Genomic DNA, 22,337 nt, shown 5'->3' with positions numbered 1-22,337 from the left:
AAATTCTCAGAACTCCACTAAAAATTAGAACAATGTTCAATTTCATCAAGGTTGCAGAATACGAGGAAATACACAAAATCCATTTTATTTCTATACAGTCAATGAATAAGCCAAAACTGAAATTAAGAAAAATAATTGTTTACATCACAAGATATTAATTACTTAGTAATATATTCAATTAAAAAAATGCAAGACTTACAGATCAAAAATCTCATAACAATGTAGAAAGAAATGATTAAAGATTTAAATAAATGAGAAATAACCATATTTATAGATTGCAAGTATAAATATTTTTATGATGGAAATACACCAATGGGAAAAGAATATTTTCACCATGTGGTATTGAGACAACTGGATATCTACATGCAAAAGAAAGAAGTAGGACCCTTACCTCACATCACATAGAAAACGGAATTCAAGTGGATCATAGATCTAAATGTAAGGGTTACAACTAAAAGGCTCTTGGAAGAAAGTACAGGAATGAACATGTGTTACCTTAGGTTAAGCAATCGTTTCTTAATTATGACAGCAAAGCATAAGCAATAAAATAGAAGACTGATAAGTTGTAATTCATCAAAATTGAACATGTTTTTGTTTCAAAGAACATCATTAAGAAAATGAAAAGACAAAACAAAGAATAAGAAAAAATCTTTAAAAATCATATACCTGATAAGGGATCTGCATACAGAATATGAAAAGAACGTTCTCAATAAGAAAACGACAATCCAATTTTTAAAAAGTTGGCAAAGAATTCCAACAGGCGTTTCTCCAAAGAAGATATATAAATGGTCAATAATCACATGAAAAGACGTCAAACATCATTAGTCCTTAGGGAAATGCAAATCAAACCCACAATGGTATACTACTTCATATCCAAAAGAATTCGTATAACCAAAAAGACAGATAATAAGTATTGGTGAGGAGAAATTGAAATCCTCATATATAGCTCTACAGTTTGGTCATTCTTCAAAAAGTTAGGCAGTTAGTATATAACCCAGAATTTCCAACCTTATATGTCCACTCCAGATAACTAAAAACATATGTCCATGCAAAAACTATATCCGATTGTTCATAGCACCATTATTCATAATAGCAAAAAGTAAAAACAACCCAAATGTCTGTCAACTGATGAATGAACAGAATGTGCTAGACCCATATGATGGAGTATATTTGCCATTAAGAAACCTGAAATACTCGTCATTCTGAAGATTGGTAAAACTCAAAAAAATTAGGCTGAAGTTATTCTCTGCCCCAAATAATGTATACTTGTCTCTCCTTGCTCCTTTCCACTAGATACAGCCAAAAACCCTGGAAAGAATAAAAAACACAACTAGAAAGAAACTCTGAACAGTGGTTAGAAGAGGGCAGGCTTCTAAGTGGAGGCAAAGTGAAGGAATAACAGAGCAGCAGGCATTTCATGACCACCCACCCTACAAAAGAAGGTGACCTAGACCTGGTATTTCTCAAAAACCAGCATAACAACCTATTTTGGCCCATACAGGCTCCTTTCTCCCCTGGATCCAAAAAGAATTCTGCCCAAATCGCAGGACCAGCCAATTAGAATCAGAAAGAGGGGTGTTATTGGAAATACTGACGACAATAAATAGCCAAGGAATGTGTTAGCCTTTCCAACGTGACCTGAGACCCTGCTCCATTCAGTGCATGGCAGGATGCGCTGGCAGGGATCACGTCACAACAACAGTTTGTATGTAGAAGAAGTCTGTTCATATTCATTAGTGAGTGGCAGTACATTGTGTAAAATACCTTATTTTACCCATTCTTAGAAATGGTGAACTTTTAGATTTTATCCAGCTACTAAGTACTAGTGTTTCTATACATGTTTTTGGCACAGACGTGCATTTTTAGGATAACTATGTAAGTTAGAGTAGAATTACTGAGTCATATTGTATGTATCTATTCAGCTTAATAGAATCTGCCAAAATTGTGCCAGAGTCCTGGCTCTAATTTCTCTTTCCACAAACTATGTATGAGAGTTCCTCACTGACACAAGCTATTGCCAAGGTGTGAGATTTATGTTCGCCCAGGCTCTCTGGATGAGGCAATTTCACCTATGGCAGGGAGTTTGAAACAGGTAGAGCATGGCAGAGTTGTTAAGCTGATGAAACAGAGATTAAAAGTCGAGGCTGCTGTGCAGCTGATATTTACGTGGTACGACACTCTAGATGAGGGAGCTGTTCACAGGACCAAGGCAATAATATGTGTGGAAGTTTACAATAGGTCCTTGGTCAGGGCCTGGGCTGAACATGTGCACAAGACTCATCAAGGCATAGCAGGCAGTGGCTGTGAGGCTAAGAGAGGAATGGAAATAACAGAGGTCTTGCAGTGCCCATTGACTGTGGGAAAGTACAGCAACCTGTAGCAATCTGTTAGATAATATTCAGTCATCAAACATATGCTTTAATCAGAGTCCAATATGAGTAGGAAGAGTAATGGATCAGGGAAAAAAACATATGATTTATAGAAAAGAGGTCAAAAATTCCCAACTTTTGAAAAATATATTCTAATTACAGATCCAAGTTTAGTGGAACCCAAAAATCAAAATAGATATGCATGTGGTACATCATACTTAAACAGCTAAAAGACAAATAGTAAAATTAAATGTGCCAGAGAAATAAAAATGCATTGCCTTCCTATCTGGGAATAATGATGTAAACAATGGCTGCTTTCTCAAGAGTATCCATGGAGAGTGGGAGAAAAACGGACCAGCATCTTTCCAATGCTAAAGAAAAAATAAGTTTGTCAACTCAGAATTCTGTATCCAGCAAAATTATCCTTCCAAACTGAGAATGACATAAGAAACCTCCACACAATCAAACCTGAGACAATTTGCTGCTGGATAACCTGTAAGGCAAGTAATACTGTAGCAAGTTCTTCAGACTATAGTGAAACAACACTTCATGTAAATTAAAAATTAAGGAAAAAAATGAAGAGCACACACACAAAAAAGAAGATGTGAAAATACGTGGTGAGTGATCTTTTTAAAGGGCTACTTGATTCAGTTTGCTAGCGTTTTGTTGAAAATTTTTGCACCTTTTTTCATCGGGATATTGGCCTATAGTTTTCTATTCTTGTTTTTGTTCTTGTCTGTTTTAGGATTGATCCCAGGGATGCAAGAATGGTTCAACATTTAGGTTGGTTCTGTATTTCTTCCAGTGTAAATAAAGCTGTGATGAACATGGGAGCGTAGGTATCCCTTCAACATGATTTTCATTCTTTGGGTATATTCCCGGAAGTGGGATTGTACCCCCAAAATACGTATAATCAATTATGCTTCAGTTAAAATGCAAAAGGGTTGTTAAACAAATGGAAATCAACAAACTTGTTATATCACAGCAACAGAATGAAGGACAAAAACCAAACGATCATCTCAACTAATGCAGAAAATTTATTATAAAATTCAATATCCCATTCTGACAAAAAGCCCAACAAACAGGGTATAGAAAGAACATACTTCAACACCATCAAGGCTACATATGACACACCCACAGTTAATATCACACAAATGTGGAAAAGCTGAAAGTTTTTCCTCTAAGAACGATGCCCACTCTCACCGCTCATAACACAGTACTGAAGCAATTAGGCAAGAAAAAGAAATAAAGGTCATGCAAATTGTGAAGGAGGAAGTCAAATTGTCCTTGTTTGCAGATGACATGATCTTATATGTAGAAAATCCTAAAAGCTCCAGCCAAAACTCTTAAAACTGATAAATGAATTCAATATAGTTGCAGGATACAAATGAAAATACAAAAATCAGTAGTTTCTGAACACCAATAATGAGCAACCTGAAGAAGAAATCACGAAAGCAATCCCATTTACAGCAGCTACAAAAAACATAAACTACTTAAATATAAATTTTACCAAGGGAATGACAGATCTGCAGAAGAAAAACTATAAAACACTGATGAGAGAAATTGAAGACATCAAGAAATGGTTAGACGTGGACATTCCGCATTCACAGATTGGAAGAATCATTAATGTGAAAAATACCACACTACCAAAAGCTGCCTATAGATTCAACTCAATCCCTATCAAAGTGCCAGTGACATTCTTCACACAAAATAGAAAAAACACTACTGTAATTTGTTTGAAACCACAAAAAAACCCTAATAGCCAAATTAAACCTGAGCAAAGGGAACAAAGCTGGAAGCACCACATTACCTGACTTCAAAATATACTGCAAAACTATAGAAACCTAAACATCATGATACTGGCATAAAAAAAGACTAGAAACTAATAAAACAGAATAGAGAACCCAGAAATAAAGCCACATATTTACAGCCAACTAGTTTCCTCTCTTCTTTTTTCAGATTATAAAATAATTTATTGATAATTTTTTAAAAATCTTGAGAAATTTTTTTTCTGTTGCACATCACAAATTATATATTTCCCAGAAATGATTTCTTCTTATTATTATTTGTATTTTTACATATTTATGGGGTTCAGAGTTGACTTATGAGTATTTGTGTATGGTGTGTGATGATCAAATCAAAACTGATTTTGGACAAAGACCCTAAGAATATTCATTAGGGAAAGGACAGTCACTTCAATAAATGGTGCTGGGAAAACTAGATACCCATATGCATAAGAATGAAATTAGACCCTATCTCTCACTATATGCAAAATAAACTCAAAATGAATTAAAGGCTTAAATGTAAGACCAAAGACTATGAAACTACTTGTAGAAAACATAGAGGAAATGCTTCAGAATATTGGTCTGGGAAAAGACTTTATGAACAAGACCTCAAATGTACAGGCAACAAAAGAATAAAAACAAAAACCAAGAAACCGACAAATGAGATTACATCAAACTAAACAGCTTCTGCACAGCAGAGAAAAGAAATCAACAGAGACAACCTGCAGAATGGGAGAAAGTATTTGCAAGCTATGCATCTGACAAAGGATTAATATCCAGAATATAAAAAGGACTCAAACAACTTAACAGCAAAAAACAAGCAAACTAATAATCCAATTAAAATATGGGCACATGAGCTGAATAGACATGCTTCAGAAGAAGACATATAAATGGCCAAGAGGTATAGGAAACAATGCTCAATATCAGTAATCTTCAGGGAAATGCAAATCAAAACTACAATGCAATATCATGTCATTCCAGTTAGAATGGCTAACATTAAAAGATGGAAAATACCAAAGGCAGACGAGGATGCACGGAAAGTGGAATTCTTACACACTGTTGGTGGGAATGCAAATTAATACAGCCATTATGGAAAACAAGATGGAGGTTTCTCAAAAAGCTAATAATAGAATTAAAATATGATCCAACAGCCCCACTATTGGATATACGTTTAAACAAAGGAAAGGAAATCAGTATCTCGAAGAGATGTGTGCACACTCATTTTTATTGCAGCACTATTTATAATCACAAAAATATGGAATCAACCTAAGTATCTATCCACAGATGAATGGATAAAGAAAATGAGCTATGTAAACACACAATACTATTTAGCCATTAAAAAGAATGTAATCCTGACATGGGCACATGTGTGAGCTTGGTGGATATTATGTTAAATGAAATAAGCCAGGAGCAGAAAGAGGAATACTACATGTTCACACTCATATCTGGAAGCAAAGAAAGTTGATCATGGGTAAGTAGAGATAAGAATGGTGCTTACCAGAGTTTACCATGTTGAATTTTTGCAGAGGATTCTTAAAGCAAATGTTCTTCAGAGGTCCTGGTTTTCTAAAGCCGTGCAGTTTCAAATATTGACCTTGCAGAGGACTGGACATTTTCCTCAGGCTATAAAGTCTGCTGTAAGATAAAGATTTGTGGAACAGCAAGGCTGCTGGCTCAAGGACAGAAAGGTTACTGATTGTTATGTGAAGATACTGGAAAATTTCTGGAAAGAGAAGGAATGTTTGCTAAGATCAAGCTTTTGGTGGTGGATCACTTAATTGTCTAAGGGCATGTCATCTGACTTGTTTCACTGAAAGGTACCAGCCAATATTGTTAAACTATAACCCCACCTTTGTTCTCTTCCTGTAACTTCCTGCTCTGGAAAATAAATGCAGGAAGAGAACCCCAATTCGGGGTTGACTTCCTAAGGAAGGGATGCCTCTCGCTTGAGGGTTCTGGGGAAGTTAACCACTTCGGCGCTTCTCACTGCTCAGAAGAGATGGGCTATGAGTAATCCTTTGTGGCTCCGTCACTCAGGGGACGTGGGGTGACAATTCCATGGGCAAAGCAACAAGTTTTTAGCAGAAGGATAAAGTGGTAGGGGATAGTGAGAGTTGATTAACAAATACAAAATTAGAGCTAGGTAGGAAGAATCGGATTTAGTGTTCTATAGCACTGCAGGGTGACTGTAATTAACAACAATTTATTGTATACATTCAATCAGCTGGAAAAGAGGATCTTGAATGCACCCAACACAAAGAAACAATAAATGTTTGAGATAACAGGAAAAAAAATACCAGTGGTTACGAGGGTAACAAGGAGAGAGAGAGAGATGCACCGATGAATAGGTGGAAAACAGATGCTTATTAGGGCAGCGAAAGTATTCTGTATGATACTGCAATAGTGAATACATGACATTATGCATTTAGCAAAACCCATAGAACTATACAACACAGGGAGGGAATCCTAATGTAAACTTCACTTAATAATAGTATATCAATATTGGTTCATAACTGTAACAGCAATGCTGGATATTAATAATAGGATAAAGTCTGTATGTGTGTAGGTGGTATTTTCTGCTCGATTTTTCTGCAAACCTAAAACTGCTATAACATAAAGTCTACTACTCATAAATAAAATAAAATGTATGGGGAAATACAAGACAATTTTTCAATTATTTTTAACATGCATTTCAATGTATAAAGCAAAAACCGAAAAAAAAAACAGTATTGTATACGTAAAATATATGACAACAAGACCACAAAGTAAAAAGGATTAAAAGAAAGGACGAAGTCATGAGGGTATATTTACATGGAGTGGTACAAACATAACTCGAAGTACACTAGGCTAAGATAAAGGTTGATATGCCAATCCCTAGAGCAACCATTCGTCCCGGTGTAGGTAGTAATCTGGTTACTGTGGCTGTATAATTCAATCCCCCAAACTTAGCTTTTTATTATATTCATTATTTACTGTTTTTGTTTCCTAACAGACTGTACTTCAATGAAAGTACTTGCATCATAGGACTCATACCTGGTGAATGCTAAAAACTACAGGAAAATTTATTGAATCTATAAAAAATTTAACTTAAAATAACTAGGTATAATGATAATAAAGAAATGCACTCTTTAGGAAGATCATTTGCCTTAACAGCAATTGTTTATCTTATGGACATATAGACTGAATTAACTTTCTATAAAAGAAATAAAATGTACAGATTCAAAACTATTTCAAAAACTAGCATTTGTAGAAATAAAAAAAACTTGCTCTAATAGCACACCAGCCTTTTCAGCTCAAACATCCTACTGAGAAAAACTAGGAAAGCTGGAAGATATTAAAGATGTTGTTTGAAGGCACCACAAATCAAAGGAAGAAAGCATTCAAAAAGACACAGTCTCAATTAGGAGAGAAGCCTTTGTCATGAGAACCACTCACATTTGTTACCGCTTCTCCCTTGAAGGCTTTTGCTGATTCCAAGGATGTGAGTGAGGCTCCAGGAGGCTTCAGCAGAAAGTTGGAGCTGAGCAGCTAAGCAGCTGAGAAAGACTTCTGGCAGTCTCACCCAACCAAGAGGACACAGGTTCAACCTGACAGTTCACAGAAGAAACGAATCACAGAAAACAAACCAAGGGTTCATTTGGCATCCCCAAGGGGTTATGTCCTAAGGTCAATATAAACCTAAAATAGAAAACTCCACACAAAGCTCGAGATCCAGCTTTAAAAGGACTCAATTTCTGACTGCAGTGTGATTAACTGTCCCCACCCTAACTGCCTGTCAAATGCAAATGTATGCCAGAGAATGATAAAATCACCCAGAAACTCCAGTTACCTCTACACTATTTCATACAGAAAATCCAGCCTGCAATCAAAAGTACCCACACATGCAGAAAGCGAATGGGGTGGGAAAGGACTAGCATCAGGATTGGAATCCATTTTCTCCATATAATGAGGATGTCTGGAACAGAAAGAACTAAGACTTGGTGATTCCCACACAATTTACAGCAACAGTGAGATACCACTACACACCTGCTAAATGAGAAACAATGAAAAATACTAACCATAATCAGTGCTGACAAGTACCTAATCAAAGGTGACTCTTTTACACTGCTGGTAGAATTTAACACACAGTATGTTCACTGCAGAACATTTACACAAATTCTAAAGTATCTGAAAGGCACCACTATCATGTGATCTAGCCTTTCAGTTCCATGAAATTAAAAAATAAATAAATAAATAAATAAATAAAAATTTACATCCATACAAAGACACCTTCAAGAATATCCATAACACAGGAAAGGATGGATGGCTTTGGCAAGATGAGAAGGGAACAATATGAGGTTCATAAGGAACCTTGGTGGAAGAGGAGAGGATATTTATGTTATCTTGATTGTGATGACAGTTTCATTAACACATGAAAGTCTTTAAACTTTTTTGATGACTTTAAAATTTTGTGGTTTATTTTAAATCAACTATACCTCAAAGAATTGTTCCAAATGTGCAGTATGCTCCAAATATGTGTCGCAAAGAAATTTCAGATCATTAAATTTAAAACAGGAAGTACTAAAATCTGTAAATCTGATAATCAAGCTCAAGTATTTGTAAAATTACCCAGTAATCTTAATCTGAAAAAAATGAAAAACAAAATTAAGATCAATGGATGAAATATTTTCAGTTACAAAAAGCAGAATCAACAAATCCAAAAGTTGTTTTTAGATGTTACTTTTGTTGTTTTTCTTTTCTGTAATAGGTTTAAAAATGATGAACACTTGAGACACTTATCAACACAAAAACCAGACATTATTACCAGGAATGGAGAATTATCTGTCCAGATCCTTGAGACATACACATAATATTTTAAGCAACCTTACGCTGATAAAATTCAAGTTACATGAAATCAGTAAATTCTTTAAAAAAATGAAATTAGAGAAAAATTTAGGATAAAAGAAATGCTTCTCAATTATATTATGAGACTGGTATAAACTTTACACGAAATCAATACTATAAGAAAGATAAGAAAATAAAATCAGTGGTTATAGTGGAGAACAGGAGAAATATAGCACCATCTTTCCAATGCTGAAGGAAAAAGTAAAACTGTCAATTGAGAATTCCATATGTAGAAAAATTATGCTTTCACTGAGAGTGAAATAAGAAACAACCAAGCTTGAGACAATTTACCACTGGGAAAACTGTAAAAGAAGTAACGCTAAAGGAAGTCATTCAGGGTGAGGGTAGAGTTATCTCTCCTGGTGCAAACTAAGAACTGCAGGAAGAAGTGAAAAGCTCTGATTAAGTAAAATATGTGAATAAATACACGATTATTTACGATTATTTATTTAATTAATAACTGAGTAGAGCTAACTACTCTGTTCAAGCAAAACATCACAACAAAATAGAATTCCCATCTTTAACTATGTTATCTAAGGTCCACCCAGACCAGGCTGTATTTACCTAGTTAACTCAAATCACCATCACATGGCATCCATAGCGGTGCAGTTGGAAGCTGGTACGTTTATACTTGCTGTTACTAAAGAGTGCACCCTCCACCACACCACAGTGGTAATGGAGAGCAGGTAGAAAGTTTGGACTTCTACTCTCTGGGAATTAATGATATACTGCTCCCGTTCTTGCTGATGTGCCGTCAGAGGAAGCTCAGAGAAGAGTAACAGTTTTCACCACAGCCCATGCTAAAGAAGTCACTCTATATGGTGTGAGTAGTATGCACAAGAGGAGCTGTGACCTGCCACTCTTAGTGGAAGCCTAGTGGGGGGACAGAACTTCCAACCCTACACAGGAGTAACGAGGAACATCCCCCACTCAGGAGTCCATGGAGGCCAAGGGTTGAATCTGGACTTGTACAATCACCTGGCAACAGAGGCCGTGCCTTCACTTTTCCCCTGCTGATGTGGTGCAAAGGAAATAATCATTGATCCTGAAGGCAGAAAAAGAGTAATTACCCAGTCAGGAAACAGAAAGGAAATACGAATAAGGGGTGGGTAGGAGAACAAAGTCTCAGAGACCTGTGAGTCAATAACAAAGGTTCTAACATTCCTGTCATTAGAATCCCATAAGGAGTGGACAGAGTATAGTACTGCGAATACTTTTATAAATAATGCCTGAAAACTTCCCAATTTGTCAAACAAAATCTATATGTACAAGGCCTAACAATATTCTCCCAGGATAAACCTGAAGAATTCCAGACCAAGATACATCATGACCAAAATTCTGAAAACTAAAGATAAAAAAAAAAAAAAAAAAAAAAAAAATTGAAAGCACCAAGAGAGAAATGGCTTACCAAAAGAGAAAAAAAATATGACAACATTCTAATTATGTTGAATTTATCATCAAAAACCAGGGAAGCTAGACGAAAGTGCCACATTTTTCAAGTGCTGAACGGAAAGAAATGTGAAATTCTAAACCCACTGAAAAGATCCTCAGGAATCAAGTGAAAACCAAGACATTTTCAGATGAAAGAAAACTAAGAGAATTTATTGTCAGCACAACTACCCTAAAATATTAGCTAAAGGAAGTTCTCTAAACAGAAAGAAATTAAAAAATCAGAAATCGTGGAATATCCAAGAAGAAGGAAGGACAAGGTGAGCAAAAGCCAGGTGAATACAATAAACCAAGTTTCTCTTCTTGAGTTTTCTAAATAAGGTTTTTCATTAGAAGTAAAAATTGGAAAAGTATGTAAGATGGATAGTTACATTATCTTGATTATGGTGACTGTTTCACAATATATAATATCTCAAAACATATATTGTTCATTTAAAAGTTGTGCAGTTTATTAAGTGAATTACACCTCAATAAAGCTATTACGATGTATGAATTGACCCAAAATATATCCAAATGAAAATAAATAGCATTAATTGCACAAGTGAAAATACTGACAATTTAAGATATGACAGCTGACCTCAAGCAATTGAAAAATAAGTAATTTACTATAAAAATAATTGAAGACATGAAACAATAAAATTAAATCAGTGAATGAAATTTTAATGATTGCAGAGAAGATTGACGAATCCCAAAGTTTTTATTGAAATGAATATAAAATTGACAGATCCCTTGCACAAATTATGGAGAAAAATAAAAGAAACCTATTACCAGTACGAGAAACGTAGATTGAATCACCACTACCAATCCTGTAGACAAACACATAATACTACAAATTGATATTTATATAAATTTTATGCTAACAAATTTTATAGTGTATGGAATGACAAAAAATTTTAAAAGTGGGCAATCTCAATATTCCTTCAATTATTAAATCAGTAGTGTTTATAAAAAAACCTTTTTTACAAAAGAATTCTATGTCTTAGTGCCAGAATTCCTGAACTTTTCCATATAATGAGAAAGAAATAACACTAATCTTGTTCAAAGTCTTCCGCAGAATAGAAGAACACTCTCCTAAATGTTATAGGAGAACTTTGTAAACTTTACATCAAATTGATGAGGATATTATAAGAAAGTAAATCAAACGTTCATATCCTGCATGACCAAACCACAGAAAACGACAATTTATGTTTGATATAAAAAATCAAGGATGCATTAATTATAAAACACAATGCTCAAATTGTGGTTAATCCAAGAACGAATTCTTGTTGGTTTAACATTTTGAAATCAAACCACTTTTTAAAAAGTAAGAAAAAAATGTACTATTACAAAGGGAATAACCATTTGACATAATTTGCCACACTTAAGATTAAAAACTAAAACTCAGAACACTGCAGCAAATATCCTACTCAATGGAAAAACATTGAAAATTTACCCCTGAAATCAGAAAAGATACAACAATATCTCCTGTCCCCAGTTCTACGCAACATTTTATGGTGGTCTTAGCCAGGGCAATAATGCAAGAGAAAATGTAAAAGACCAGAAATTTAAAAGGAAGATATGCAAACATCACTATTAAAACATTACATGTTTATGTTTCCAGACTATCTAAAAGCAATCTGTAGGAAATGCATTAGAATTAATAAGCGTTAGCAAGATTGATGGACACAAAAGAGTCAAACATAAACACATTTGTCAGAGAATAGCAGTTTTTTAATGAACTTTGTATACATATCATCAGAAATGGCAGACAAACCCTAGAGGACAAGGATTTGTTTTTTAGGCTTTTTCTATATACTTATTGCATAAACTTTGAGAGTCGTCATAACCCTGATCATTGTTGTCAATTTTCTCCGATATCACGGTAACAGAAGCCCCTGAATATAAAGGAAACTATATAATACACTTGACGTTTAATGTCAGTGAAACTTCTAATTCTGTAGTTTTTAAGCATAGCTTCTTTTCCTGTTCTGCACTAACTCAAAAAAAGAAGAAAAGCATATGCCACCTTTTGTCAATTTCTTTGGTTTTTCATTTATTAATTACACATACATCGTGTGCTCACTGAACACTCTCCAAAATGCAGATCTCCATTCCTTTCACAAGTAACCATGACTAGCAGCGAACTGTGTGTATTAATAGATCTACACACACATATGTATTCACATAAATAGTATATTTACAAATTGTGCACAGATTGGAAAGTAAATTACAATTTGCTTTCTTTTTTAGCAATATATCCTGGAAGTTTTTTTCCATAAGTCTAGCTTTAAATTGGTTGAAAAAGCTACCTAGTATTCATGGTACAGACAAAGCATAATTTACTCAGAAATAGCAGTTTTGCCATATTCGGACCCATAATTTCATGTACATGTGTGAATAATTGTGTCAGATGTGGTATTAGAAGGTGAATTACATTATAGAAGTTTAAGTAAAAAAAAAGCCAAATGACTTTCAAAAAGCCAGTTCTATTTTATACCACTTTGACAACCTCGTAGCAAGATATTATATAGAGTCTTGCTATGAATAACTTGAACTAAGTATTAAGCATATTTAAGAGAGTAATTGCCAATTTATACTTAGCTTGTGTGTACATCAGTACTTAGATGCAATGTTAAGTCCATTTGTTAACCTATCATTATAATTATTTTAAATACCAAAATTATTACATATTAAGCCTATCGAATTGTTACGCATATCCTCTCATCATTGGCCTCTGTTCTATCTGTCCACAGAAAGTACATGTCCATGCTGATAGATTCTGATTGCTACTCATAGATTCTGATATTTGCTACATTTCTATGAATCACTTCTGATATGGTTTTGCCAAAGTTTAATGTTACTGAATGCTGTAGAATAGCCTTAGATATAAAATATTTTGCAATACAAGTGTCACCTCCTTATTCTCCCTCAAGGGGTTTTGGCATTTCTCATTCAATTTCTCATCCAAGTCACAAGTAATACCAGATCAGCAATAAGAATAACAAACCATTTGGATATTTTATGTGGAAATGTGCTTAATTTATTTCAAGTTGTGCACATGCAGATATCTTTACGTATTGAAGATAAAATTAAATGTTTGCTTTTTGGCTTTTCTTATTTTTCATACCAGCTATATGTTCTGCTTTTGCTTTGCTTTATTGTTACTGTCCAATAAATTACCTTCTATTTGCACATATGGAATAACCTGCATTGACATAAAATATATAGAAGTTTTTTTTTTTTTTTTTTTTTTTTTTTTTTGTCTTTTTCGTGACCGGCACTCAGCCAGTGAGTGCACCGGCCATTCTTATATAGGATCCGAACCCGCGGCGGGAGCATCGCCGCGCTCCCAGCGCTGCACTCTCCCGAGTGCGCCACGGGCTCGGCCCTATATTGAAGTTTTTGAAGTCTTAGTAAACTGTATATTTGGCACCTATGTGAAATATAAGTAATATTAATGAAGTAAGCTAATGTAAACCCACGAAATACTTCACAGAAATAGATATAGATTACAAACCCATGAACAATGATTTAAATGACAGCTGCCTTCTTAGCAGGATCCACGGAGAACAAGAAATATGGTATGCAATCTTTCCAATGCTGAGGAACAAGGTAAAATTTCAAACCCAGAACCATGAGAGCAGTACCCAAGCCACAAACAGAACCAAAGGTAAAGGATGAATACCCTTTTGGTAAGAAGCTTAAAGATAAAACCTGTGACAAAACAGTGTCTTATGCTGACCAGACGAAGAACCCAAAAAGCCAAGCTAGAAGATGACAACATGGGGAAATATCTGAGAAAGGATATCAGAAGCCGTACTCTGCAGTAGAAACAGACTTCATAAAATTAGTCCAGTTTTGTCACCAAACAAACACCAGACAAATAGCAGCACCAAGCCAGCTGGGCGATAAATGTCCATGTTTCCTACCTTATATTATGCAACATGTCCACTTCTTAACAACAAAAAAAATTATGAGAAATTGAAAGAAATGGGAAAGTGTGACACATATAAAGGACAAAAGGCAAACATCAGACACTGCCTTTGAGGGGACCCAGATGTTGTACTAGCAGACAGATGTTACAACAGCTATTATGAATATGTTCAGAGAACAAAAGAAAACCATGTTTTGAAATTTAAAGAGATATACTATTAGTAATGACACATCAAATACAGAATATTAATAAACACTTAGAAGTTCTTATTTTGAGAAAGTACTAAATTGAAATTCTGAAGCAGAAAACTATGATTAACAAAATTAAAAATTCACTAGATGACTACAAAAGGAAATTTGAGATGACAAAGAAAAATCACCAAACTTGAACATAAATCAATAGAAATCATGCAATTGGAAAAACAGAAGGGAAAAGGAATGAAGAAACATGAACAGAGCCTCAGATAAATTCGGGACACAATCAAGAATACCAGTACACACATAACTAAGTACCAGAAAGAGGCAAGAGAGAATAGGATAGAACATATATTCAAAGAAACAATAGCTAAAAACCTCCCAGAATTCAATGAAAAACACTAATCTACACACCTAAGAACCCAATGAACTTTCAAGAAGTTAAATGCAAGGAGATTCACATCAAGCGATATAAGAGTCAATATGCTGAAAGCCAAAAATGAAGAGAAAATATTGAAAGCAGGAAGAGAGAAGTAAATCAGCACATAGAAGTGGTCATGGGTAAGGCCAGCAGATTATTTTTCATCAGAAACGCTGCCAGAATGCACTGGCATGACATATTCAAAGTGCTGAAAGAAAAAAGAAACTGTCATCCAAGATGCCTGTTTCCAGCAAGGCCATCTTTCAAAATGAAGGAAAAATTTAAACTTTCATAGATAAATAAAAACAAATAATTTACTGTTAATATCCTGCAATGTAAGAAATGTTAAATGAAGTTATTTAGCAGGAGAGGAGTGATAGTAGACAGCAGGTAGAATCTGTATGGATAAAAAATTAAGATGTCCAATAATAGTAATTGTGTAGGTAATGATTAAACAAAGCATAGTGACTTACTGATGTTCCTTTCTAGTCATAACTGACTTAAAGGACAATTGCACAAAACAATATAAAAGAAATTGTATTTTGGTCATATAGCATATATCAATGTAATATATTTGACAATAAGCACATGATAAAGGGGCTTTTGAATGAAACCCCATAGGAGTAAGAAATTAAGACCAAATGGTAACAAATTCACAGAAAACAAATGAAAAAATTCAGAAGTAGTACATAAGTTTAATACAAAACCAAATGAACTCTACAAATATAATTCACTCTCTTTTCTTCTACCTTCTTCAATGGACATTAGATTGTATACAGCAATAAACATAAACGTATTTTGGGGTGTGTAACATACAAAAATATATGAATAAAAAACAGCATGAAAATGAGGGACTTTAATGGTAGTAAATATTCTGGATCCTACTGGATGGATGTATAGAATGGATGTATAGATTAATTTTGTGTAAATCTCAGAAGTGGTGGACTAATGAGTACAAAACTATGCTCTCTGTCCTAAGTGAATCATTGGGCGGTATATGCATGTATTGAATCAACACACTGTACCCCACAATTATGTAAAACTAAATGTTCAAATTTAAAAAATAGTGTAAGTCCAAACTAGATTTTGATAAAATTTATACTGTAAGTCACAGAGAAACCATTAAGATAATAACCTGAAAGCATGATAGAAATTATTAAAGAAATTAAAATGGTACACAGAAAAAGTCTACTTAATTAAAGGAAGTAAATGCGGAGTACAAGGAAAAAATAGTCATAAGTCACATAGAAAACTAAACCAAAATAAAGTCAGACACAAATCCAACCATATCAAGCACAATATTAGATGTGAAAGGATTAAGCAATCCCAGCAAAGGAAAAGATTGTCAGACTAGATAAAAAAACATATAACTCTATGCTGTCTACATGGGACACATTATATTCAAAGTTGCAAATATGCTGAAAGTAAAAGAATGGAAGAAGCACCATACAATGAACAACTGTGAGAAAGCTGGAGTGGCAGAACAGAACATGTAGGCACAAAATCAGGCAAAAAATCAACAATTATATGCAAGATGTGAACAACATCATAAAATAAGAAGGCCCAAAAGACACCTGTATAATACTCCATCCAACAACTGCAGAATACACATCCTTTGCATGTATACATGGAACATTTCCAGTGTAGACCACATACTAGGCCGCAGAAAAAACCTCAACAGAGTAAAAATACCGAAATGCAACAAAGTATGTTTTCTAGCACAACACACTGAAATTACAAATCAACAACAGACAGAAATTTGGAAAATTTTAAACATGTAAAAATTAAACCACATTGTACAACATAAAAAATATGTCAAAAAAGAATTCAAATGAAAAGTTAGAACATTAACAATACAACTAGTTTTGCGAAGCAAAATGTTAAGTAATATTTTAAATATAAAATATGATTTATAAACTTCATTGAAATGTTAGATGAAGATCTACACATTTAACTGAATATTCAAGTTTCTCATTTAAAAAAATAATGGAAAATTTCCACAAGACATTTAAATAAAATATAGGACAAAAAGACCACAAAGAAAAGGGGGGATAAATGGAATTTCCCTGTTAGGAGGTTGCATTTATATAAACTGCTACTTTCTTAATTCTAAGTAGACCAAGATAAGTAAAGGATTCATTTGCCAAACTCTATTTCAACCAGTAAACATAACTCACAACACAAAGAGGCATAGGTAACACTTTGGTTACTAATGTAGCTTAAAAATTACCACAAAACTTATATCCTATAATATATTCCAAACTTACTTGTCTGTCTTACACTATGGCATACCTCAATAATGTACCCCCACCACATGATCCATACCTGGCACATGTTGGCAACTGGAGAAACATTTAGGCAATCAATGAAAACATTTAAGTGCAGTACATTAAGCAGAAAAAGACAGAAGAGATCCACTCTTCAGAAGACTACCTGCCTTTAAAGAAAATTTACCTTATTTTTATAAAGATTAGGTTAATTTGGTATCAGAGGAAAAACAACTAAATGTCTACCAGGCTAACCATTCGCTGAGAAAAAACTAGGAAAACTTGAAGACATTAGAGATATTATTTGAAGGCACTACAAACCCAAGGAAGCAAACATTTGAAGAGACAAGATCTCAGAAGAGAAGCCCAGGGGATGACATCCAAGTTTGGTAACTCTTTTTAACTCAAAATATATGATAACTCAAATGAGGTGATTACAAAGCCAAGACGCTAAGCAAAAAGGTGTAGTTTAGAAACTAAACAGCTGAGCAGAGCTTCCAGCAGTCTCAAAAGCTCAGCTTAGGGGACACAGGCAGAGCTAATGGTGAACCAAAGAGAAAAGTTCTGAAAGACACCCAAGGGTTCATTTGGCATCCCTGAGGGATTATGCCCTAAATGTCAATACCAACCAGAAATAGAACACACCTCACAAAACCTGACATCCAGTTCAAAAGGACTAATTCTCTGAGATGAACTATGAGATGAACTTTGTGCCTGCTGACTGCCTCTCAGAAGCAAAAGCAAATGCTCACTAAAATAAGTAATATTAATTCAGCTTTCTAATTATTTCTATTGTATTTCACACAGAAAATAAAGCATATGATTTAAAAAAATACATATACGCAAAAGCCTAAATGTGGGGAAAGGATAAGCATCACGATTGTGATTCATTCAGTCCATTTATTGGTGATAACTATGAAAGAAAAAGTAATGACTCGTGTACACCATACAATTTAGAGTGACAGCGAGATATCACTGCTCACCTATTAGAGGAGCTACAATTAAAAACACTGACCACAAACATCTCTGAAATAACACCTCTCAGCCATTCCACTTCTTGAAGTTTATCCAAGAAAAAAAGAAATTACAAGTCCATCAACAGACTCATACAGGAATGTGCGTAGCATGGCAAAGGAGGGAGGGCTTGGGCGGAATTACGAGGGGAAAGTCCATAAGTACACTAGGAAATCTGGGGAGAGGGATAAATATGCTCATAATCTTAGCTGAGGTGATGGTTTCTCTCTCACACACACCAAAATATATAGCGTTTATTTTAATTTGTGCAGTTTATTTTAAATCAATTACACCTCATTCAAGCTCTAAATAATTGTGTGGTACATACCAAAATACATGTCTAATGGAAAATTTAGAGCATTAATGTAACAGATGAAATCATGCAAATTTAAGATTTAAAAATATTTTTTCATAAAATTAAAAAGTAATTCAGGAATTTAAACCAGAATTTTTAGCATGAAAAACTAAAGTTAACATCAATTAATGAAACCGAAAACAAACAAGAAAAGACAAATGCAAGAGTTTTCTTTTTTTGTGTGAAAGAATAAAAATGTGATGAATCCCTGGCAACAGTGATCAAGGTGATAAAAAAGAAGACGCACATTATCAACAGCAGGAATTTACGAGGAATCATCATTAGGATACTGAACACATGTGCATTACGTTATGAGCCAATTTGTGCCAATAAATTTGAAATTCATGAAATGATAAAATTTAAAAAAATAGCAAAATAGTTAAAGTAGGAAATCTCAAGGATTCTTTATTCAGTAAACTGCATATTTATAGGGAAACTTTCCTATAAATGAATTCCAAGTCTTCCACCTAGAATTCCTGATTTTTCCCATATTTGAGAATTAAATAATATCCAATATTTCACAACCTCTTAAAAGGAGAGAAACAGCAAAAACCGCCCAAAATGTTTTATAGGACCCTTTAAAATTGACACCAAACTGATAAAGACATCATATGAAAAAAATCAAAGGTCTGTATTCCTCAGAATAAACATAAAAATTTAAGTGGAATTAAAACTTTACGTTTAACAAACAGAATTCGAAGACACTACAACTACAATGCACCATGAACAAGCTGGATTTAATACAGGAAGGCTGTTCTTGTTGGTTTCACACTTTCAAATCAAACATCTTTGACAAACAAACAAAATCAGGTCACTATGAAAGCAGATACAGAAAAGTCATTTGATATAATTTATCTCCTACATATGAGGGTTTTTTCTCCTTAAAACAACCCCCCCAAACCTAGAAAACTACAGCACATATAATAAGTGGTGAAATATTGAAAAACTTCTCCTTCATATCAAAATAGAGACAAGGATGTCTACTACCACCAGTTCTATTTAGTCAGGGAAATCATGCAAGAAAAGATATTAAAAAAGCATGAAGTTTGGAAACAATGAAATGAGCCCCGCCATTATCCACTGCATAATTATGCCTGCAGAGAATCTAAAAGCAACTTCTAGATAATGCAGTAGAATTAATAAATGAATTAATCAAGATTGATGAATACCGTACAGTTAAACAAGACACATTTTTCAGAGAATAGGAATTCTTAAAACATTTTTCATACAAATCATAAAAAAGAGCACAATAACCACACTGCACAAGGTTATATTTTGAAGACTTTTTCGATATGGTTATCAGATCAAATTTGAGTCACTATAACTCTAAAGATTGCTATCATTTTTTCTGATATCATGAAAACAGAGATACTAACATATAAAAAAAACTTTTATAGAACACTTGACATTTAATCCAAGGGAAACAATAAAAAGATCATTCTTTGTGCAAATTTTCCTACAGTCTTTTATTTAATGATCTCACTGACTAGTTAGACATCGGCTTCTTTAAAGTGAATCACAATCACTTTTTTTCTTATTTCTTAAACTTGTTTTTTTTTTTCTTATTTCTTTCCTTTCTATTTTCTAGTTCTACATTTCAGCTTGACTTCTTAACTGTTTCTGTACTACATTCTGTACTACTAAAAGGAAAAAGAAAGCAAATGGTAGTTGTTTAGAAAACAATCACTAGCTTAGTCCTAAAAGGCAGTATTATTTTTAAGTAGGTAAAAAAATACTTTGCTAATGCTAAGTTAATTTCTAAAACACCAGTACTATTTTATACTCCCCTGATATTCTGTTATCAAGATAAAGAAACATCTTGTAATTTATTTAATTTGTACTAATTATTAAGCATATTTTAAGAGTTAATTAAAATTTATGCTTATTTTGTGTAAATTGTTTGATGTCTCTTATTATTACATTTTCACTTTATAATTCAAAATTATTTTAAACACCAAAAATTTTATATATTGAACTTGTGCGTATACTCTTCTCACTTTCACTTATGTTCTGTATTTTTGCCTGTTAGTGAATCAACTCCTATGTGTGCTATATTTAATCTATTTCAGACACGGAATATGATTTGACAAAGCAAATATTTTGCTATAGGTAATACAAGTGTCACTTCGTTATTCTTTATAAAAAGTTTTCATTCCTTCCCACGCATTTCCTCATGCATGTCAATATCAGCAACACATGAGCAATCATAAAAACAACTTTTAGGTTTTTCTTGGGAATGTGCTTAAATTATTTTATTTTGTATATAATTTGTAGATATTTATCCATTTAAATAAAAATGAGATGTTTCTCCATGGGAGCTTTTCCCTTGCTTTTGCTGTGTTTTGTAGTGATTGTCAGTCAAAACATGTTTTATTTTCATTTACATAAATGGAATTCTTAGTTTGACACCATAGGTGCTGGAATTTTTGAATTTTTTTTATTAAACTATATGTTAGGCATCTGTATGAAATATACAGAATATCAGTGAAGTAAGCAAATGTATACCAAGTGAAAACGTCTGAGAAATAAAGATACATTACCTATCCCAGAGGGACGATTGGAAAGACGGCTTCCTTCGAGACAGAATCCATGCAGAACGGGAGAAAACGGAGCAGAATCTTCCCAGTGCTGAAAGAAAAAATAAAACAGTCAGCACAGAATTCTACATGAGGCAACATTATCCTTTCAAACTGAGAGTTAAATAGCACAAGTCCACATAAACAAACCCGAGACAATCTGTGGCGGGACAACCTGTACTTTGCGTTGTTACCTGAAGTCCTTCTGGCTGCTGGAAGTGACCCGTGATGGGAACTGAGAATCTCGGGAATCCGGAAGAGCACCCGGCGCGAAGGCAACGACGGCGCCCTCCGCTGGTGGCAGTTGGTAATGGCGGGTGATAGAATTTCAGCCCAGGAATTTGTGTAATGTCACAACTGCCCGCATTGTATGCGTGACCAGAGGCACTAAGCTTTCTCCAGAGTCCAGACAAAGGGCCATAAACCCTACTTTTGAAGGAAGGATGTGGCAAAAAACGGGTGGGTGTATTTTTAAATTGCCTCAAATAAAAATAAAATGAAGGAATTTAAATTGAAAAATTAAAAAGTTTCAATAATCCCAAAAGTAGACACGGAAGGAGGAATAGACAAATAAAAAGTGATGAAAAAAAATCAATAAAAAAGACTGGCAAAATGGCCAACTTTAAATGAAACAATATTAATATAAACATGAATTTTTCAAAAGTCTAAACATTCCAATTAAAATGCAGAGTTTTTCAGATTAGGATAAAGTAAGTCCCAATTATATGCTAAATGAGAGGCAATTACATGGAAAGGCACATTAAGGTTGAAAGTAACAGTACAGACGGTAACATATCACGTAAAATTAAGCATAAGACAACCAGAACTGGTAGAGTAATGCCAAACTAAGTAGACTTTCCGGAAAGGAAGGTAACTAGAAGTAGAGAACACTGTCTTATGATTAAAGAATCCATTAATCAAAAATGGAAGAAAGACATTATTTATATAAGAAATATCAGTACAGAATCTGGAAACAGACAAAATATAAGCATTTACATGCCAATAAATTTGAAATTCTATGAAATGTAGAAGTCCAAGTAAACCCACCTTAAAGAAAAATAAAACTGAGGTCTGCATAGTCTTAAGTTTGTAAAATAATTACACCTATGAT

At 33.9% G+C, this 22,337-nt stretch overlaps 1 long non-coding RNA gene across 1 annotated transcript in view; it reads right to left on the bottom strand.

Moving 5' to 3' along the window:
- The window catches only part of LOC134367694 (uncharacterized), an 82,817-nt gene extending 61,494 nt beyond the window's left edge, over window positions 1–21,323 (bottom strand). The window contains exon 1 of the long non-coding RNA XR_010022437.1: window positions 21,191–21,323. This is a non-coding gene — a long non-coding RNA (uncharacterized LOC134367694). The remainder of the gene's footprint in view (window positions 1–21,190) is intronic.
- Between the last annotated feature and the right edge of the window lie 1,014 nt (window positions 21,324–22,337).

This window comes from Cynocephalus volans, chromosome X, assembly GCF_027409185.1.
Source record: "Cynocephalus volans isolate mCynVol1 chromosome X, mCynVol1.pri, whole genome shotgun sequence".
Taxonomy (NCBI): domain Eukaryota; kingdom Metazoa; phylum Chordata; class Mammalia; order Dermoptera; family Cynocephalidae; genus Cynocephalus; species Cynocephalus volans.
Note: the sequence above shows the minus strand (reverse complement) of the source record. Positions and strands in the feature narration are given on the sequence as shown.